This window comes from Psammomys obesus, unplaced genomic scaffold (assembly GCF_907164565.1).
Source record: "Psammomys obesus unplaced genomic scaffold, mPsaObe1.curated_primary_1811, whole genome shotgun sequence".
Classification (NCBI taxonomy): domain Eukaryota; kingdom Metazoa; phylum Chordata; class Mammalia; order Rodentia; family Muridae; genus Psammomys; species Psammomys obesus.
In genome coordinates, this window is record NW_026585644.1 from 36572250 (window position 1) to 36595462 (window position 23213).

At 42.1% G+C, this 23213-nt stretch overlaps 1 pseudogene; it reads right to left on the bottom strand.

Moving 5' to 3' along the window:
• Nucleotides 1-10982: 10982 nt before the first annotated feature.
• On the bottom strand, nucleotides 10983-12006 carry LOC129690138 (CD2 antigen cytoplasmic tail-binding protein 2-like; annotated as a pseudogene).
• Nucleotides 12007-23213: the final 11207 nt, after the last annotated feature.

Sequence of the window (23213 nt, forward strand, 5' to 3'; positions counted from 1 at the left end):
CAAGATAAAAAACAGTATCAAAACTGTAAGAAAAAAATGTCAACCCTCTTACAAAGGCACATACATCAGTATAATATCAAATCCTTTATTAGCTGCTCCAAAAGCCAGATAAACATTGAATGACATATTTAAACTGTAAAATAACTACCCCAAAAGAGTACTATATCTCACAAAGCTATGTTTTATAACTGAAAGAGAACAAGACCAAAATCAGGAAGATCATGACTACCAAGGCAGCACTGTAAAAGATACGGAAAGGATATACACAGATTAAGAAGATAGACAGTGTCAACCACGAGAGCATAAAAAAAGAATGAAGTTCAAGAGAGGAATAGATTAACAAAAGAGATTTAGGAAGACTATCATGTACAGTACAGTAAACTAGCAAACAATCAATACAAATAAAAGAATAAAGACTAGAAAACAAAGAGAATATAGATAGAAGAAAAAAACAATAAATAGGAAAACAAAATCAAAGGAATTAGTCAACATCTCTCAACTCAGCAATAAAGATGCAGAGTGGCTGAATTAAAACATAAGAACCAAATAACTATTGTCTCCAAGAAACATATCTCACTGGGAAAGATAGCTACAGATGAAGGGACTAAGGATGGAAGTTAAGTTATCAAGAAAATAGAAGCTGAAATCGATCTGGTATCACTATTACTGGTATCTGATGAGAAAATTTCAAACAAAACTAGTCAGAAGAAAGTCATTATGTATTACAAATATATAAAAGAAGCAAATGGTCAAGAAGAATAACAATTATAAATATATATGTGCTGAATGATGGGGCTCCCAATTTTGTAAAAACAAAGAGGCTAGACTTAAAGGTCAAATAGGGGCTGGTCAATAAAAGTGGGGATTTTTCAATAACCCATTCTCATTTTTGGATATGTCATCCAAACTAAAAAGTAACAAAAAAAAAAAAACCTTCAGAGATCCTCACCCTAAAAGAGAAGGAAGAAAAAAAAGCACAAACTTCTAAGATAAAAATATATATCAAGTGGACTTAACAAATATCCACCCAACAAATGTAGGACACAAATTCTTCTCAGTAGCCCACAAAAACTTGTCTAAAATAGATTAAATTTCAAGCCACAAAACAAGCCTTAACAAATACAAAAGAAATGAAATAATGTCTTATGTAGCTTATTAGATAATAATGGAATACAATTTAAAGTTGAGAGCCAAAAAAATAACAAAAGCTATAGAAATTATACAAATACTTGGAGACTGAACGTGAAACTCTGGAACGACCACTGGATTATTGAAGACAGCAGGGGGAGGGAGGATACAATACTTTTGAAAATTAAGTGAAAAAGAAAACACTGTGTCTTAGTTTTATTTGCTATTACTGTGAAAAAATAGCCTGAAAAAGGCAACTTAAAGCAGGCGGTCACAGTTACACATTATAGTCCATCACTGTAGTAAGGTCACTGTAGTAAGGTCACTGTAGTAAGGTCGCAGGACTTGAAGCAGCTGCTCATGTCCTTAGAGAGAGCGGATAGAGGATAAACATGTGCTCTGTTCAGCAGCCTTTATCCACTCTTCTCAGAGTAGGGAGTAGTGCCACCCACGCTAGGCAAGTTTCCCACCTCTATTAACATAATTAAGATAATTCCTCACAGACATAACCACAACACCAATTACACAATCCCTCGTCAACTTACTTCACAGGTGATTCCAGATTGTTTCAAGTTCACAATTAAAACCAACCATCACAACAACAATTCACCAGAATCTTCAGGACACAGCTCAGGCAGAGGAAAGTTCATAGATATTGGTACTTCTTTTTAAAAAATCAGAGATATCTCAAGTAGATAACCTAATGGCACACTGCAAGAACAAGAACAAGCCAAACTCAAAAGCACTTGGTGACAAGAAAATCACAAAGCTCAAAAGAACAACACACCACGTTGGTTATTTAAAAACTTATATTCTAAGAAAAGTGGAAAAATCTCGAGAAAATGGATAAAATCCTATATACACACAAGCTACCAAATTTAAATCAAGAGAATTTTAACAATCTAAATAGGTTGGCAGCAGCAATGACACTGAAGCTATAATAAAAGTAAACACCAACAGATAAAAACCCAAAACCTGAACAAGAAATGCATTGCCAAACTATATCAAACTTTTGAAGAGGAACTTTAAACTGATGGTCCTCCAGGTGTCCCATATGACAGAGTGAAGGAACACTTGGAAGCTCATTGCACAAAACCAGAATTATTCTGATATCAAAGTTAGATAAGACACAACAACAAAAATTTCTCTAATGAGCACAGTGACAAAAATCCCCAATAAAATACTTGCGGAATCCAAGAATACATTTAGAAGGCCATTCACCATGAACAAGTTAATTTCATTCCAAGGATACAAGGATTTGTTCAAAACGCACAAATCAAAATAGACAATGCAGCACAATAATAGACTTACAGACAAAAGCCACATGATGATCCAATAAATGTTGAAAGTCCTGTAATAAAGTCCAGCTGTCCTTCAGAAACTGGGAATAGAAGTAACATACCTCAACATAAAATAGGCTAAATACAACAAAGCAATAGTCACCATTAAAGGAAATGAAAGCATTTCCTCTAAAACCAGGAACAAGGGTCTTTTTGCTGTTGTTCAAACTAGTGCTCAAAGTCTTAGCTAGAAAAGTAAAACTAGAAAACAAAAAATATATAAATATAAATGCAGTAAACGATTGCAGACAACACAATCCCATACTTCTAAAACCCTAAAACCCACCAATAAACTCTGAAATATGAATTTCAACAAAATACCAAGATAAGTCACCATACAAAAATCTGTAACTTTTCTATGTAAAAATAACAAACTGTCCAAGAAAGGAAAAAATATTCATAAGGGCTTCAGGAAGTAAAATTTGTTACCAAATATAAATAAAGCTAATAAAGGAGAATAAAGCTAACCAAGAAGATGAAAGACCGCTACAGCCAAAATATAAGACACCAAAAAAAATTTTGAAGAAAACACTTAAGATGGAAAGATTCTCATTCTCACGGATTATAAAATGACTGTTTCACATACACACACACACACACACACACACACACACACGCGCGCACGCGCACACACACACACACACACACATAAAGGCAATACCATCAAAATTCCAATGACACATTTTACAGAGCTAGAAAAAAAATATCCTAAAATTTATGTGGAAACAAAAGATCTTGAATGGATAAACCAGTCAGGTAGAGAGCGAGATCTTGGAAACATCAAAATACTGTATATCAACTTGTACTGCAGAACCATAGTAACAAAACCAGAAAGACACTGGCACAAAAGCAGTCACATAGACCAATGAGGAGAACAGAGAACTCATACAGCTATAGCCATCTAATCTTTGACAATGGTGTAAGAAAGAATATGCTGGAGGAAAAAAAATTTTTTTAAATAATATCTTTGAAAAGGTGTGCTAAGGAAACTAGATTTTCCCTTATGAAAGAGTGAAAGTAGGTCCATGTCTCTCATCCTGAGGAAAAACCATTCAGCATGGATCACAAACCTTAATGTGAGACCTGAAACAGGCCATTCTAGAGAGCGCTAAAGACAAAGCCCTGAAGAGGCTCTGATCGTCTGCTCACAGGGAATACTGTCGGCCATGGCACAGGACCTGTTCTCACAGAAGTATTACTTGCAGGTGGTATTCTCTGTGACTTATCCATGAAGAAACAGCATCCTGTTTTCATAAAGAGTGCATTTGCAGTCTCCAAAGAGAGGCATAAGTGGAGACTTTCTGAAATTTTCTCCAAAAGCACAGAAAATAATACAAAGAACTGAAAAATGAGGTTACATGAAACCATCCTCAGTGAAGAAACAGTCTCCAGAATGGGCTGGAGAGATGGCTCAGAGGCTAAGAGCACTGGCTGCTCTTCCAAATAGGTCCTGAGTTCAATTCCCAGCAACCACATAGTGGCTCACAACCATCTATAATGAGATTGGTACCCTCTTCTGGCTTGCAGGTGTTACATGTAGGCTGAACACTGCATACATAATAAATAAATTTTTTTTAAAAAAGACCCTTGCCAAACTATATCTCTGACATCACGTTGATAGGTAGAATCTATAAAGGACTACAAAAATTAAAGCAAGAATCAAATTACCCCATCAATAAATGGCTTAATAAAGAGAGACACTTCCAAAAGAAAGAAATCGAAAAGGCCAACAAATATTTTTAATTATTTCATGTTGTTATTTTGTGCGTATGGGTGTTTTGCCTGTATGTATGTCCATGCACCACATCCACTCAGTGCCTCAGAGAGCAGAAGAGGGCAATGGATCTCGTGCGGCTGGAGCTACAGACTGTTGCAAGCTGCCCTGGAGATCAAATCCAGGTCTTCAGCAAGAGTCAGCCAGTGCTCTTAACCTCTCCGTTCTATTCCCCACAACAGAAATCCTTTTAAAGTTTTCAACATTTGTGGACATAAGGGAAGTGCAAAGTAAGATGGCTTTGGTGTTCCATCTCACCCTAGTTGGAATGGTTCTCATAAAGAAAACCCTTAGGATTGGAGGAAACAACTCTATATCGTTTCCTTCCACATCACTGGTGGGAACGTAAAATAGCATGGCCACTTTGGAAATCAGTATGAAGGTACTCAAAAGGAAAAAGCAAAAAATAATTAAAAACAAAAAAAAACTAAAGCTAGAACTACCACATGATAAAGCTATGCTGCTCCTTGGTAGACCCGAAGGGGTCTAAGTAGGCTCGCTGCATACGGACTTGTACATACACATTTGTTGCAGCACTTTTCATAACTTCCAATCTATAGGGCACCACAGCTATCATCAGATGAAAGCACAAAGAAAATGGGGTAGACACATTGGAATTTTTATTTAGCCGTAAAGAGTGAAAATATGACATTTGCAGAAAGTAGATGGAACTGGGGTCACTGTATTGAGTGAAAAAAGACAGACCTAGAAAGACAAATGTACGTTATCTGCCTCATGTGGAATCTGAAGTTAAACGCTTGCTGTCTCTGTGTGACTTAACTACCCTGCTTGTGAGTTCATCTACCCCGCTGTTACCACCACTGCTATCTCTGCTGCTGCAGTCTGTCGCCAATAGCAGAACCCAGCTTCTTCAGGCCAACACTGATTGAGGACCACTGGCCCTGCAAAGAATCCTCCAGGCTATCAGGTCGGGCTGCTTAGGGAACTCAGGCCCATGAACTGAGCAGTCACTGGATTCTCAGCCCTTCCAACGTAAAGACAGCTATTGCTAGACTACCTAGACTGTATCATGAAAGCAAATCTGATAAATCCCTTTTAATACATATCCATTCCATGGATTCTGTTCCTCTAAGAACCCTGATACACTCAAGGAACAAAGACTGTCCAAGCAATGCTGTTTATAATAGCTCCAAACAGCTATTATAAACAGCCCGAATAGTCATCCAACAAAGAACAGATGAACTGACATTTTCACCATAATACTATATAACAGCAGAAACGAGAAGCCCTGGCTACCTACAACAAAATGGACATGTCTCACAAAATGATACAGAGCAAGAGAAGTCGGACTCGAAGGGCTGCAGATATACTGTCGGGAGCCATGCAGGAGCAACCGCAAAACAGCTTGAGAACTCACGGAAGGCGGCTCACGGGTTAGCACAAATCACGATGAGTTTGTCTTAGAGAGGCCTAACCCCAAGAACTGCATCTCCGGAGGACTTCATGCTGTTTGGAGCACAGCTCTGCTTGTTGCCCTTATAGTCACCACATCCTTCATAACCTATGAGTTGCGTGAAAACTCTAAGCGGCTTCCAGCCCCTCGCTGGGCGGCATCACTGGCACCTATGAGCAGCAATGCCTTCTCTCATTCAGGCATTGCTGCTGCAGCAGATTAATGATTTAATCACCACCCCCGGGCTACAGATGTAGATTGTTAGCAACTGTTACCCTTAGAAAGAATTTGGAAAGACAGATTGTTTAGCAAGCTTAGGTAAAGATGTTTTTGCTAGTGGCTCTGACGTGGAAAATCTTAGGGAAAAACAGATTGTTTCGCAAGGTTAAGCAAAGATGTTTTTGCTAGTGGCTCTGATGTAGAAAAATCTTAGGGAACAATTTAAAGTTCAGAAAAGTACACTATTTAATAGTAAAGCCAGGGATGTTTTTAGGTTGGTGAGAAAAAAACACAATAACCCAGAGTAGCACTGGCTGACATGACACTCTCCAGCTGGGCTGGTGACTGAGATGACAATTAATTTCCTCAGACTTGTTTTTTCCCTCACCTTCCCGATACGATTTAATGAAATTATTAACGAGTAGATGCACCCCTTAAATGTTTAAAGTAGAAATGGCTGATTGTTTTTTATATAAAAGTTTAGATTTGTGATTCTTTTAAGATTTTTTTTATAAGGTTACTTTTGAAGATAATTGACTCTTTCTCTGTGGCCGCAAACTGCAGCCTGCCGGTAAAGAACAGCTGGCCGAGAAATTACCTTGCTTGCTCACCTTGTTAATACATAAACAGGTTGTTTAGTTGCGAGTGTAGATGGGTTCTTGGGAATAACTTGTTTTTCATTTTTGCTTCTCACCCATACTACATAAAACACTTGATCATGTGAGGGTATTGGGGAACATGTTTTTCTTACATATACTCATTGTAGTCATTCACTTAAAGAAAAAATAGAATGCAACACGTTGAGATTTTTGTGGGAAAAAGAGTAAAAGTGTGGTTTAGAACGCACTCTTCGGAGTTTGTCCCATCCACCAAGATGTATATATATGTATGTATGTAAGGTTGGGTTGGAGTTCCCTCTCTGGAGTCTGTTCCATCCACCCAATATGTGAATGTGTGTGCATGCCTGCATGTATGTATGTATGTATGTATAAAGTAGAAGAAGCCTGTAAGAGAAGCTAAATGAAGAAAAGTTAAATAAAAGAAGCTTGTTGGAACCTACCTGCTGGAGTCTATCTTACTTCATCATCAAGTGTAAGAGTGTGTGTGTGTGTGTGTGTGTATGTGTGTGTGTGTGTGTGTGTGTGTGTGTGTGTGATGTGGTCTTTTTCTCTCCTTTTCTTTTTTAGACGTTTTGCCAGTGAAAAGCCAATGTTAGAGCCAACAGCCCTGGCCGACCATAATGGGTGTACCATAATAGGTGTAATATCCCAGCACTGGGCCTATGTGAGCAATTTAATTCTGGACCCTCAGTTTGCCACTATCAGTGGAAGCCACGGTCAGTAACTATCAGCTATGCCCTGAAAACTTACTCTCAGAAAAAGTCTGTTGGGCCTGGCCAGCAGCCACAGATCTATGTAATGACTCAGTTTTTGCCAGTTGAATGTTGAAGCTGGACTTCGACACTACTCAACTCATTATACGTCACACTAAAATATTGGCAAAGTGAATCTTCCAGGGTGCTCCTCCTCCCCTGTGTGTAGAGCTAGGTGTGGTTACATGGAAGAATTCACAGTGGTATTTATCAAGCTAGAGCATGACGCAAAAGGGAGAACTCCAGAAGGTCACAACAGAAGGCGGCATGAAGGGAGGGAGGGGCCGAGTCTGGAAGTGTCCAGGAGTGGAAAGGGGGAGCTGTGAGTGGACATGATAAAGATGCATTGGATACAAATATGAAATTACCAAAGAATAATATATAAGCTTGTTCTTGAGGGGGGAAGGGTCGGCAGTAGGTGAGTACTTTATGTACTTTATGTCGAACATTGTTCGACATGCGGGTGCATGATGCTGATATAAGGCTGACTGCTTCCCCCGTGTGCTCAACTTCCTTATGGTGAGCCCCACTACTGCTTGAAGATGGGGTGAATAGCTCTTACCCTCCTAATACCACGAATCAGGCTGCACAAGCAGGATTTTACAATTTCTGTTTCATTATATTTAAAAATGTTCACTTTAAATTTTAATGGCAGCAATTAAAACAATACAATATATCATTTCTACATCAGAAAATGTTAATATAAAAGAGCAACCCAAATTCATTTCATGATAGGAGCTGACTCAGGGAAAGGAAATATGGAACTTCACCTCTCTCTCTCTCACACACACACACACACACACACACACACACACACACGCACGCGCAAGAAAACTTACATGTTCATTTCTTTCACTGTCCTCTCACAGAGACGTACTTGGGCCTGGTCATGTGATCACAGCCCTAGAGAGGCTCTGGGAAAGAGATGTCAGGAGGGATGTCTGGGGATCCACTGTTTCCAGCCTGGAGGGGCAGAGCCCAAGCAGAACTCTAAAAGATCTGCGGCTACCACTGGGAAAGGTGTTCCTGGAAATCTGTCAGATTCTGGGGGAGGAACTGTCACAGGAACAGCACTAGGGATGGATGGCACAGCAGCAGTGTAGGGGACATTGGGGCCTCTGCCAGTCTTGTAAGGTCAACTCATGGCATCACAGAGTCTGACAAAAGGAGTGACCTCCAGACAAGCAAGGAGAGAGCTGTTTAACCACAAGGTGAGTTAGCAATGCCAAGACTCATTCTGGTGGCTCTTTGTGGTTTTCAGGTACACTTGGATATAACATTTTGTTCTATTTCCTGAGCCTCTTTATAAAATTGGTAGAGACTAAGAAAAAAATTAACATTTGTGACATTTAGGGAATATGAGAAGGAAAAAGACCAACTCTAAATGATACATTTCACATTTTTGGTAGTGGTTCACATTCTACAAACTAGGTTTGTTATGTTTTGTTTTTTTTTTTTTTTTAACTAGGACATAATCATACTAACTATATAGATTTGTACAGCTGAGTTTGTCATATCTATTTAAAGACAAGCAATGTGAGGTCCCGAGGAGTGAAATAACTTGTCCAATGACACAGAAATATTGACTGAGAAACCTGGGTCTGGAATCACAAACACTGGCACTTTCCTATCTCTTAAATGAGTTTAAGAACAAAGTAGAATCTCAGTGCTGAACAACCCTGCCAATTCAGGCAGCGTATTTGAGGGGAGAGGAGTCTACAGAACAGAACCACCATGATTGAGGCTATGGGGTTGGCAGCAGCACCAGCAGCGCACCAAACAGCAAGGAGAGCCACCACTGGCTTCCTGTGACCTGGTCTACCTTTGGGCAGAACAGGAAAATAGGAACTGGGAGAAACCAAATGGCTTCATCTAAAGGGGATAAAAAGACAAAGGTATGGAAAAAACTAGAAAAAAAAATCATCAATAAGCAAAACTTCCTGAATCTAGAAACAGTGGCATTAGAGCCTGTGAAGTTCTGGGGTTATAAGAAAATAACACAGTCTTCAGATCATGGCCAGCAAGGAAGGGATCTGGATTGAACATTCGATCCTTCTTCTCCTCTGAGCTCTAAACCTACCAGCATCCATCAGATGCTGAAAGCAACCAAAAGGCACAGGACTTGGAGAAAGCCCCAGCCCAGCCTCCTAGAGCAGGGGCAGCATGGATAAAGGAAAGTTTCTTAGATTACTTTTCTGCTTTTTCCACAATATGTAAACCTAAATGTCTGTGAAGTTGAACTAGAATGACTTATAGGAGTAACACAATAGAATTTAGCTCTGTCCTATGGGTCTACAAGGAGAAGCCAACTGCCATCTACAGGCCAGATCTAGCTCAGAGCCCGTCTTACACTGTTTTATGTGGACATCGCCACTCCATTTGTGGAAGGAGTCTCTGTGGGGCTTTTATACTATGACAGACAGGTCGAACATTTGTGACAGACCTCATAGCCTACACAGCCTAAAATACTTACTGGCTGGCCATTCATGGTGAAACTCTCGTGACCCAGGTCTACAAGAATGACATCCATTCTACAAGTACTCATTGGCTGTTGATCATTACCAGACACTGTTTCAGATACTAATGACAGAACAGTAAACAAAATAAGCAAAACTTCCTACCCTTAGAAAATGTGTGTGTATGGGAAGTTGCTAAACGAACGAACAGGATATCATCTGGAATCTAAAGCTCGGTGAGTTCTATGAAAACAGTAAAAGAGATCAGGATTGCTAGAGTGGTGCAGGAGCTATGACATAATGCTTTTACAGTTTATCCTAGCCACACCACAGAACTCCAGCAGAGAGCAACAGGTTAATACCCTCCCGATGTTTCCCATGGAAAGGAAAATTAGGCACACACTGGCTGAAGACCACGTCACTGATCCAGTGTTCTGCTGGGATTTGAACTTACAGCTCTGTTCCATGGGCCTATAATGTACTACCCTGAAAAATGAGGTTCCAACTCAGCAAAGCAAAGCAACTTATGATGAGTTTTCTCTCTGATGCTGAGAGGTAGACATGGCTAGTTATGAACAACCGTTTGAGGCTGATTTGCTTAAGGTCACATTGTGAGTTAGCAGCCAGCCGGCTTAGAACAGAGGTCTTCTGAATCTAAAAGGACACACTCAATTTTTCATAATAAAAGGGAATTATTATTTTGTGTGAATAAGTGTAACACATGCATAGTTTATCGAGGTATGCTACCATACACATGCTAGTGCATGGGAGGAGGGGTACACCTAAAGTTTGCATGCAGATGCCAGCGGAGGATTCTATGTATCCTGTTCTATCACCCTCTATGTTATGTGCTGGAGACAAAGTCTCTCTCTGAGCCTAGAGCTTGCCATTTCAGCTAGGCTCATAGCTAGCAAGTCCAAGCCATCCTCCAGTCCCCACACCGCACAGTACTGGTGTTACAGGCATGTAAGTGGTCATGCCCCACTGTTTATGTGTGTCCTGGGGATCGACCTCAGCTCCTCATGCCTGTACAGCAAGTGCTCTTACCCAGAGAATTATATCCTCAGCTACCAAACAAAATTTAAACAGAAAAAACTTTTTTTTTGTTTTTTGTTTGTTTGTTTGTTTGTTTGTTTGTTTACACACTCAAGGCTTTTATTGGGAAAGAGAAACTGGCTGAAAAGTGGCATCCCATAGCCTCACTGCCCAGGGCAGCTGAGGCCTCCTTTCTTGCGAAGTCCAAGAAAGAAGGAGCTGCCACACTGGGCCCTCAGCAGGCTCACGTGTAGAGGTCAAAATCAATGAGTTTGGAGTTGTAGAACTGACCTCTTGGAAGGTCCAGCTTCTGGCAATAAACTCCATCCGGGAAGTAGCCTTCGCTGACCCAGGTCAGGCACTGGTTAAGGGTCCATACAGCTCAGCATCCCCCGTGTTCTCCCACTTATATTCCTGCATGACATCCATCAGACCTGTTGACTCTCCATCTCCTGTTGACTCTGTTTCTTCTCTGTGAGTAGGGGTAGGATGGGGGTTTGCTCCTCTGCTACCCCCTCAGCAAACATGTCCAGGGAGGGTGGAGGTGTGGGGTCATGGGATCCCTAGGACTGACACTCCAAACCCTTCAGTTGCATAGCCAACCGTTCCCTTGTCTCCTGGTATACAACAAGGTTGCCTCCAGCCAACATTTGATCAGCCAACCCAGAAAGCCAGTTTAGGCGCTGGGGGGAACTGGGCTGCCCCGTCCCCTTGCTGTCCCCTCTGCCTCCTCCTCAGGCCCCCAGCCATCTAAGTGCCCCAGCCACTGTTTCTGTTGGCAACATTCGCTCTAAAAGTCCCTCCAGGAGGGACTTTTTGCACTCATTTGGGGTCTGATCCAAACTGTCTTCCTCCTCTGAGTCTGAAACCTGGTGCTTATCAGGCCGTTCCTTGATCTTCACCCCGTAGATGTCGTCCAGCCACCTGTCTCAGATTTGTGTGTCCTGGTTCAGGAAGTAATTGCCATCAGCATCAAAGTCGCCTTCCTCCATCTCTTCCTGCAGGTTGAAAGGTGTGATCTTCACACACACCCTCACTGGGTAGAGTAGCTGCTTCCTGACCTCTTACATCCTCTGAAGCCAAGATATTGTATTTGCTGGACCCCTCCTCATCCTCATCATCACTCTCTAAAGAGTGTTTGCCTTTGAAGAGACTGCCAGGATCCCCTGCTCCAGCCACAGGGTCCACAGGGTCTTTTGGAGAGCACTGATTTCATCTTCATCATCCTCATCTCCCACACCTTGAAAAGTCACTTTCTTCTTTGGCATGATTGGCAGTAGACATCCTCCATCTGGGCCTGCCAGCGCTCACCTTGGAACCCTCAGACAGGTGAAGAAGAAAAAAAAAAACAGAAAAAAATTTTGAGTCATTCAGAACACAGAAAAGTTCCAGATAACTGTTAAACTGGCCCAGAAAACAAAGTACTTTATACTCACACTGCTTGGCTTGGGGATGCAGCTAAGCAAGGAAAATATCTATACTTCAATTTCTTTCCCATTTTCCAAAGGCCAGATTCTAATCACCTTTGCACAGAAGGTGTGGATCTAGGTTCCAGCAAAGAACAGTGATATTTAGGGATTTATAATCACAGAAAGACAAGTTTTCTCCCTCAGATGTCCATTCTGATGGGCAATGGCTCATCTCAGCTGGTATGGTCTAGGGAGCTCTACGTAGGAAGCTTGGGGTTGTAAAAAGCTTGTCATCCATTCTCCCTCCAGCTAATGAAGTCCCTAGGCTAGGAGAGCTATTAAATTTCAGTGCCAAGTATTAGTACCTTTTCCTGATTGTAGTGATTCAACAGCCTCCAGTGAGGGTGAATCACAGGAAGAGTTGGGAAGCTGGATGTGGCCCTGGAGCCCAGACCAGTCATGTTCATGGACATCACCTGGCATTCACACCAGCCGGAGGCTGGGCCCTCGGAATAAATATCATCGGCATCATTCCCTCTGGTCACCATCACTCTGGGTGTGGCTGTTTGGTCCTTGCCCTCAAAACTGTGACAGACCAAGGTTGAGGATAGATTTTTGGAAGATAACTCCATGGGATGCGGAAGCTATGAAATGCATGTCTCAAATATCTTCTATGGATACTCTAATGCCAGGGGGAGAGGCAAAGGCACTAATAGAAAAGCAAAAAGATGAAAGAGCTGAATTAAAGAAACAAAGGAAATGACCTAAGTGGTCTTTGGGTAATAGGGCTTTATAGAGAATGGTAGGGAAGGGAGTGGGGTGATTATAATGCAGTGCATCCTGCCAGGAAAAAGGCAGTTTCCTAAATGAGATGCATGCAGCAGCCAGAACACAGCCACCCTCACTTGGCGCTTGTAGCAGTGATCGCCGCAGCACACTCCTTAGTGTCACAGGTCCAACTTCTGAAAGACACTATCTATCTTCAAGCACCATTAGGTGACCAGTCCCAGCCTAATTCTTCACCAAATGGGTGCCCACATGAAACAAAATATTAAGAGAGTCCAGCTAGGGGCCATTGACCCCAAGGCTCCTCCTTATGGAGACCACAAAGACGGGCAAACAGATACGGAAATAAATGTCCCGACGAGCACACAAAGCATCCTGTGCAGCCCGGAGAGTAGAGACAAGCAGGCTGTTATCATCAGACGTGGGGCCTTGGTGAAGTCGAGTTTGATCATCAGATGTTACCTTAGGGCTTGAGCAGGTTTGAGTAAGTCCCTCTCCCTTGAAACTGGACCATGCTCAACTTAATTATTTTGTCCTCCATGGACCTTTGTAACTATTATATGTGAAATAAAGACAATGGCTTCATTTTAGTTCTTAAAAAAAAAAAAAAAAAAAAAAGCAAAAAGTAAGGAAACAGAGAAGAAATGCTGCCTGGAGTCTGCAGATCTGAGTTCATGGCAGGGTCTGAATTACTTCTCAGAGTGGCTTTGCGCAAGTTACCCCTGCACTCCCGGCATCAATTTCTCCGTTGTTAAAAGGGTCAGTGGCTCCTAGCCTACACTCCATAAACTCATGCTAGAGGTTCTGTAGTAATAATAGGGTTTCACAATGTCACACTCAAGCAAACTCCTAATGGAAAGTGTACATTTTTCTACCGGTAAGATGCAGAGGGCCTGGCTGCTTCTCTTGCTCACAGTTCCCAGGGCAGACACTGGCTTTGTCTACCTGGCTTCCTCTCCCTTGTGATGTGGCACAGCTCTTGCAGAAGAAGGGCTGAACCCATTGCATATCATGTAAGCAACAACAACGGTCTGGTAGATAAGGGCCCTGAGAGACAGGCGAATGTTACAATTCAGTGCTTCTTAAAGTCGGAGCCCCACAAGTCAGCCAAGACACACTGCTGAGTCATTCGGCCTTTTCTGTTCCACCGTTTGTAAAGGAGAGGAGAGCTTGCATTTAGTTTTCAGTCCCTCTGTAACAAATCACTACAGACCTAGCAGCTTACAACGATAAATAAGGGGGAAAAAAATTAAAGAGGAAAACACAAAAACAAGAAATGATGATGCTCTACAGATCTGAGGAATGGCCTGTGCCGTGGTTGGCTTCTCTACCCAAGTTAATTACACCTGCAGGGGCCGCTTCTCCGTGCAGCATGGCGTGACAGGAGGAATGAGGCAGGGTAGTCTTCCTCTCCGAGTGGCACACTCACTTGCAGTTGTCTCCCCATGCTTTCTTCTCTGAACTTTCTCCACTCCCAGCACGTGAAAGTCCGCATCCTGGCCTCACTTCCTTTACCTAGGCCTTCACTGCATTGTACACAGTTCCTATGTAACGGCCCTGGAAGTATCAACAGAGTTATTTGTTAAGAAGGTGTGAAATATCATTACTTGAAGGTAAATGAAGGAAGAAATAAGTCACCCTGAGTTGTGTGAGAAATAGCCCTCTCCCCTGCTGAGCCCCCAGACAACACTGACAACAATGAGGAATTCCCTCATTCTTGAAGTTTAGGAAGTATGTGGGTAAACAGTTTCTACAGAACATAATTCCTTAAAACAAAACAAAACAGAAAGCCTAGAGGCTCCATGGTCAAATGATACATTGGCTATCCTCAAACCCTGACCAACTCCTATAGTAATTTACAGTGAATAGGAAATTCTGCAGTTAATAAAAGTACTGGCCACAAGTAATTCCTGCCTTCTTATATATATTTTTAAACACACACACACATATCTTTCACGAGTAGATTAACAAGCCCTGCAGGATATAGGTATTTTTAATTCCTTACTGTAATCCATATAATTCTGTGATTTATATGAGTTCATGAAAGCAGTTTGATAGATTGGTTGTTGGGAAAATGGATGAAACAGTGTTCCAGAACATGTTTTAAAAAGTGCTAGTCTAGGATGCGAGGCAAGATGGAGGCGCCGGGAGGACTCTCATTCTGAGCAGCAGCAGCAGGATCAGCACAGTGACCAGCAATCAGAACTCTCGGCCATAAAACACAGTCATTGTGTTTCCCAGGTGAGAGGATACCCCACGGTGGGGGATTCAATCAGCTTTTAACTCACCCGGCTAAACCTCGGAAGAGATCCCGATGCTTGGCTGCCAGACTCTTGGCTGCCGGCCGCCAGCCCCAGCCCAAGCCCAGAGCCACAAGCCAGTGTCTCTGGTCATGGTCCCAGACTGAACCATGCTCGCCACACTATCAGAGACTGGAATTTTCAGTCCAGAGATAACCCCACGGTATAGGAAACGATTGGGACCAACCTTAGTTCACCCAGACATCCCCTGGAAAAGACTCGGGTTCCACGGGCGCCCCAGGAGCCAGCCCGGAGCCAGAGCCAGGGACCCAGGCTCTGGCACAGAGCCTGCCTGCCTGTGTGCCTGATTCACCGCCTGAGATAGAACTGTGGGCACCAGGGCACCAGCGAATGAGTTTCACTGTCCGGTGCAAACACACAGGGAGGTAAACGGCTGGTCTGATCTCAGAGCACTCAGCTGACACCCCCACCCCGAAAAGGTCTCGGGAAAATTACCCAGTTTAAGCAGACACCCAGGCTCCCAGAGGCTGGAAAGGCAGACACAGGCAGTTTCGGCCCACCAGACAGCTGGCAGAGACTGAGCCGCCATCACTCAGCTGTGCTCCAGACACAGGCAGTTTCTGCAGCCAGCCAGCTGGTGGAGACTGAGCAGTGCGCACCAGGGCAAAAAAAAGAGACTGGGAGTCCCTGTCTCCAGAGAATCCACAAGGAAGGAAGGAAACTGTACTGAATTAAATCACCCAATCCTTCCCTGGAAAAAGACTAGCAGACCGGCAGGGCCGAGCTGCCATCACTCAGCTATGCTCCAGACACAGGCACAAACAGTTGCTGCGTGCCAGATGTCCAACTGGGTCACAGCAGCTGATCATTAAATTTACAGCAAGAAACCCAGAAACAGGGCAACTGTCCTCAGGACTTCCCTGGGTGAGAGGAGAACCCTCTCGACTAACAAAGACCACAGTTACCACTCAGGTCTCTATCCCTGAGATGAGCAGCAGCAACTCCTTAAAAAAATGCCAGCCATCCAGGGACTATATCCAAAAAGCTGAGAAGACATCCTTCAGGAAAAACCAGCTTTATGCAAAGGGAATTCTTTCCACCACAGGATGCCCAGGAAACACCAGAAAATAACCCCAAACACCTAAGATAGCACAATGGGTAGAGGCCAGCGTAAAAGCTCAAGCAACAAAAGGCAGAGCAATATGGCATCTCCAGAACCCACAGCCAACATCAAAATCAAGGGATCTAACAGGCACTGCTCATTAATCTCTCTCAACATCAATGGACTCAACTCTCCAATAAAAAGACACAGATTAACAGAATGGATATGTAAACAAAACCCAGCAATCTGTTGCATACAAGAAACACACCTAAGAATCAAAGATAGATATTACCTGAGGGTAATGGGTTAGAAGACGACTTTCCAAGCAAACAGACCCAAGAAGCAAGCAGGAGTAGCCATTCTAATATCTGATAAAATAGACTTTCAACCAAAATTAATAAAAAGAGATGGGGAAGGACACTTCATACTCATCAAAGGAAAATTCCACCAGGAAGACATCACAATCCAGAACATCTATTCCCCAAATACAAAAGCACCCACATTTGTTAAAGAAACATTGATAAAAGTTAAACCTATATAGATCCCCACACATTAATAGCGGGAGACTTCAACACCCCACTCTCAACAAAGGACAGGTCAACAAAACAGAAATTAAACAAAGAAACAATGTCTCTGACAGAGGTCATGAATCAAATGGATCTAACAGACATTTACAGAACTTTACACCCAAACACAAAAGAATTTACCTTCTTCTCAGCACCTCATGGAACCTTCTCCAAAATAGACCATATAGTTGGTCACAAAGCAAGCCTCAAGAGATACAAGAAGATTGAAATAATCCCTTGTGTCTTGTCTGATCACCATGGAATAAAGCTGGACCTCAACAATAACAGAAATAGCAAAAAGCCTACACACACATGGGAACTGAACAACTTGTTACTAAATGACAGCTGGGTCAGGGAAGAAATAAAGAAAGAAATTAAAGTCTTTCTAGAAAATGAAGACGCAACATACCCAAACTGTGGGACACAATGAAAGCAGTGCTAAGAGGAAAGTTCATAGCACTAAGTGCCTTCAAGCAGAAATTCGAGACAGCTCATTCAAGCAACTTAATGGCCCACTTAAAAACCCTAGAAAAAGAAGAAGCAGAAACACCAAGAAGGAGTAGACGGCTGGAAATAATCAAACTCAGGGCTGAAATCAATCAATTGGAAACAAATAAAACAATTCAAAGAATCAATAAAACCAAGAGCTGGTTCTTTGAGAAAATCAACAAGCTCGACAAACCCTTACCCAAGCTAACTAAAAGGCAGAGAGACACCATCCAAATCAACAAAATCAGAAATGGAAAGGGGGACATAACTACAGACACTGAGGAAATCCAAACAATCATTAGGACTTACTTCAAAAGTCTATATGCCATAAAATTTGAAAATCTAAATGAAATGGACAATTTTCTTGATCGATTTGACTTACCAAAGCTGAACCAGGACCAGGTAAATCAACTAAATAGTCCTATATCCCCCAAAGAAATAGAAGCAGTCATCAAAAGTCTCCCATCCAAAAAAAGCCCAGGACCAGATGGCTTCAGTGCAGAATTCTACCAGACCTTCAAAGAAGAGCTAACACCAATTCTCTTCAAACTATTCCACAAAATAGAAACAGAAGGAACATTACCAAACTCATTCTATGAAGCCACAGTCACCTTAGTACCTAAACCTCACAAAGACCCAACAAAGAAAGAGAATTTCAGGCCAATCTCCCTTATGAACATTGATGCAAAAATACTTAACTAAATACTTGCAAACCGAATACAAGAACACATCAAAGATATCATCCACTATGACCAAGTAGGCTTCATCCCAGGTATACAGGGGTGGTTCAATATACGGAAATCCATCAATGTGATCCACCATATTGACAAACTGAAAGAAAAAAACCACATGATAATCTCCCTAGATGCTGAAAAAGCATTTGACAAAATCCAACATCCATTCATGCTTAAAGTATTGGAGAGATCAGGGATACAAGGCACATATCTAAACATAGTAAAGGCGATATACAACAAGCCTATAGCCAACATCAAACTGAAAGGAAAGAAACTTAAAGCAATCCCACTAAAATCAGGGACAAGACAAGGCTGCCCACTCTCTCCATATCTCTTCAACATAGTGCTGGAAGTCCTTGCTAGAGCAATAAGACAGTTGAAGGAGATCAAGGGGATACAGATTGGAAAAGAAGAAGTCAAATTATCACTATTTGCAGATCATATGATTGTATACTTGAGTGACCCCAAAAACTCTACCAGGGAACTCCTACAGCTAATAAACACCTTCAGCAAAGTGGCCAGATACAAAATTAACTCAAAAAAATCAATAGCCCTCCTGTATACAAAAGACAAATGTGCTGAGAAAGAAATTAGGGAAACAACACCCTTCACAATAGCCACAAAAGACATAAGGTACCTCGGAGTAACCCTAACCAAGCAAGTCAAAGACTTGTATGAAAAAAATTTCAAGACTCTGAAGAAAGAATTAGAAGAAGATATGAGAAGATGGAAAGATCTCCCATGCTCATGGCTTGGCAGGATTAACTTAGTAAAAATGGCCATTTTACCAAAAGCAATCTACAGATTCAATGCAGATTCAGCTCTTTACAGACCTGGAAAGAAAAATTCTCAACTTCGTATGGAATAACAAGAAACCCAGAATTGCTAAAACAATCCTCTACAATAAAAGATCTTCTGGAGGTATCTCCATCCCTGATCTTAAGTTGTACTATAGAGCAACAGTTTTAAAAACTTCATGGTACTGGCATAGAAACAGAATGGTGGATCAATGGAACCGAACAGAGGACGCAGAAATAAACCCACACACTTAATGGACACCTGATCTTAGACAAAGATGCCAAAACCATACAATGGAAAAAAGATAGCATCTTCAACAAATGGTGCTGGTCCAACTGGATGTCTACATGTAGAAAAATGAAAATAGATCCATACTTATCACCCTGCACAAAACTGAAGTCCAAGTAAATCAAAGACCTCAACATAAAACCAGACACATTAAATCAGCTAGAAAAAAAAAGTGGGGAATACCCTAGAACTCCTTGGTACAGGAGACAACTTCCTGAACAGAACACCAACAGCACAGGCTCTAAGAGCAACAATCAATAAATGGGACCTCATGAAACTGAAAAGCTTCTGTAAAGCAAAGGACACCGTCATCAAAACAAAACGACTGTCTACAGATTGGGAAAGAATCTTCACCAACCCTTTATCTGACAGAGGACTCATATCCAGTATATATAAAGAACTAAACAAGCTGAAAAGCAGCAAACCAAGTAATCCAATTAAAAAATGGGGAACAGAGTTAAACAGAGAATTCTCAATAGAGCAATATCGAATGGCAGAGAAGCACTTAAAGAAATGCTCAACCTCATTAGCCATTAGGGAAATGCAAATCAAAACAACCCTGAGATTTCACCTTACACCCATCAGAATGGCCAAGATGAAAAACTCAAGTGACAACACATGCTGGAGAGATTGTGGAGAAAGGGGAACCCTTCTCCACTGCTGGTGGGAATGTAAACTTGTACAACCACTCTGGAAATCAATCTGGCGCTTTCTCAGACAACTAGGAATAGCGCTTCCTCAAGATCCAGCCATACCACTCCTAGGCATATATCCAAAAGAGGCTCAAGTACACAATAAGGACATTTGCTCAACCATGTTTGTAGCAGCTTTATTTGTAATAGCCAGAAGCTGGAAACAGCCCAGATGCCCCTCAACTGAAGAATGGATGCAGAAATTGTGGTACATCTATACAATGGAATATTACTCAGCAATGAAAATAAGGAAATCATGAAATTTGCAGGTAAATGGTGGGACCTGGAAAGGATCATCCTGAGTGAGTTGTCCCAGAAGCAAAAAGACACACACGGTATATACTCACTCATATAGACATACAACGTAGGACAAACCCACTAAAATCTATGCATCTAAAGAAACCAAGCAAGAGAGAGGACCCTAACTAAAATGTTCAATCTCCACCTGAAAGGCAAAGAGGATGGACATCAGAAGAAGAAGAAAATAGGAAACAACCTAGAAACCTGCTACAGAGGGCCTCTGAAAGCCAGAAGAAGAAAACAGGAAACAAACTAGGAACCTACCACAGAGGGCCTCTGAAAGCCTCTGCCCTGCAGAGTATCAAAGCAAATGCTGAGACGTATGGCCAACTGTCGGGCAGAGTGAATGGAATTTTATGTAAGAAGTGGGAAATAGTAAGAGCTGGAGAGGACAGGAACTCCACAAGGAGAGCAACAGAACAAGAAAATTTGAACACAGGGAACTTCCCAGAGACTCATACTCCAACCAAGGACTATTCATGGAGATAACCTAGAACCCCTGCACAGATGTAGCCCATGGCAGGTCAGTGTCCAAGTGGGTTACCTAGTAATGGGAAGAGGGATTGCCTCTGACATAATCTGATTGGCCTGCTCTTTGATCACCTCCCCCTGAGGGGGGAGCAGCCCTACCAGGCCACAGAAGAGGACAATGCAGCCACTTTTGATGAGAACTGATAGACTAAGATCAGAAAGGAGAGGAGAACCTCCCCTATCAGTGGACTTGGGGAGGGGCATGCATGCAGAAACGGGAGGGAGGGTGGGATCGGGAGGGCAGGAGGGAGCGGGGATACAAAATGAATAAAGTGTAATTAATAAAATATTTAAAAAAAGTTAAAAAAAAAGTGCTAGTCTAGATTCATACATAGAAGGAAGCCTATACCACAAAGTGCAGTCTGAATCAAAGACAGAGAGAACAGTGTCTTGCGCTCCATGGATTTTTCTTTTCTCTCTTTGGGAGTGACTTCCAAACCAGCAAGTCAAGCCACACAGGTTGATTCACAAAACCAAAGGCACAAGTGAGTTCCTGAAGCCCGAAGTGACCAACATGAGTTTAAGGGTCCCACCATGGCCCGGCCAAGATCCGACAAAGCCACAAAAGCAAATTGAACCATTTGAATTCACTCCTGTTGTGTGAACTCTTTTTATCTCCATCTATCCAGCAAGGCTCATGAAAACCCAGCACCTAAGGCTCATTCCTTTAGGTGCATAACCAGACTGTAATCAATACTGAAAATGTAAATACTATATTAGGAACAGAGCATTAAGCTGTAACCAGTTATTAGCTCAATAGTGGGATTGTTGCTAAATCTCTGCTAAGACTTAGATGAAGCAAAAGGATAAGCAGAGGCAGCGCCTCTGAAGAACAGGGATTTGTAACCTTTAGGGTTCTTAGCAACCCTACGAAAGTAAGGCTTGTTAAAAGTGAGAGCCCCAGCTGGGTGTGGTGACGTACATCTCTAATCTCAGCACGAAGGCAGGTGGGATCTCTGAGTCTGAGGCCAGCCTGGGCTACAGAGTGAATGCTCATCTTTAAAAATTAATAACAGTAATAATAATAAAGTGAGAGCCCGGGCGCAGAGGCAGAGACTCAGTGTCTTGGAGCAGTAGAGCAATGCTCAAGGACTGGTTGAACCAGCCCTCTTGGGAGTCCTTCCAGTCTGAAATTGACAGGGTCAACACACAATGCCACTAAAGGGAGAAGAAAACTATTTCTCTGAGTTTGATTTAGGGGCCTAGCAAGGGCCTCCAGCCTGAGCCTGAACATCAGCTTTGAACGTTTTCGGATGCAAAGCTATTTGTCCACTTCTAATTACATATTTTTTCCAGCCCTTTTCCGCACTTGCCGACCTCATGAATCATAAAAGGTGGCTGTTTTTAGTAAATTCATTTTGACATTGTTGAGTATTTATAGGCCGTGGGATAGAGCGATACTGAGGCTGTAATATATCTATGTTTGGTTGGTTTTGTTTTTTGTTTTTTTCACTTCTATTCTGATGGTTTGCCAATTTGGAAGAATATAGCAATTCAACATTTTTAACTTTTGCATTTTATAAAAAAAAAAAAAAAATGTCCAGGTCACAGACAAAAGAATGTTTGTGAATAAAATCCACATGGAATTCAAACAGCAAAGCTAGACCATTGAAAAGGGGAAGGGGTGAACTGTTGCCTTAACAGCCTTATTCTGTCTGGTTTCTAGTCTGGATTTACTAAGGACTGGCCCTGACTTCCAAGCTGAGTAAGCAGCCTGTTAGGGTCAGCAGTGAGATGGCAAGTTTCTCTTATCAATATTCTTTATCCTTAGAACTTAGGGAGTAGATGAGGGCTGGGAAGATGGCTCTGAGCGTTAGTGCACTTGGGTGGCAAGTAAGTTCACACATGTGAAAGGCTGGGGTGGCCCACGCAGACCTATAACCACAGAGCTGTGGACAGGCAAGGACAAGGACCACTGACCTTGCTGGCCACAAGCCTAGCTCCACGTTTGGTGAGAGAGCTTGGCTCAAGGGAGCGAGGCAGAGCACGATGGAGTGGTTACCCAACATCCTCTTCTGCATCGATCTACACACACACACACACACACACACACACACACACGCACATATATTATATACATGCACACTATATACACACTCACATGAACACACATAAAGTAACAAAATAAAAAAGTAGAGATTGCTTGGTATAGTGATTTGAATAGAGGACCCAAAAGATGTTTTTATTCTCTTGAGCCTGGCCTACATATTGAGTTCCAGGATGGCCAGGCATGAAACCCTGTCTCAAAAGTAGTAATATAACACAACACCTGATGTCAACCTCTGGCCTCACAGGCATGCAGACATCTATACACACACACTCACACAAATAAAAAAAGATTTTTTTAAGATAACTAATAACAGAACACCCAAAACATCAACCTCTAAAATGATATATCTCACCATTTATTCTCAGAAGTTGCAAATGTGGCCATTTGCACAAACATTCTCTTTATTAACATTTAAACAAAGTGGTGTGTGTGTGTGTGTGTGTGTGTGTGTGTGTGTGTGTGTGTGTGT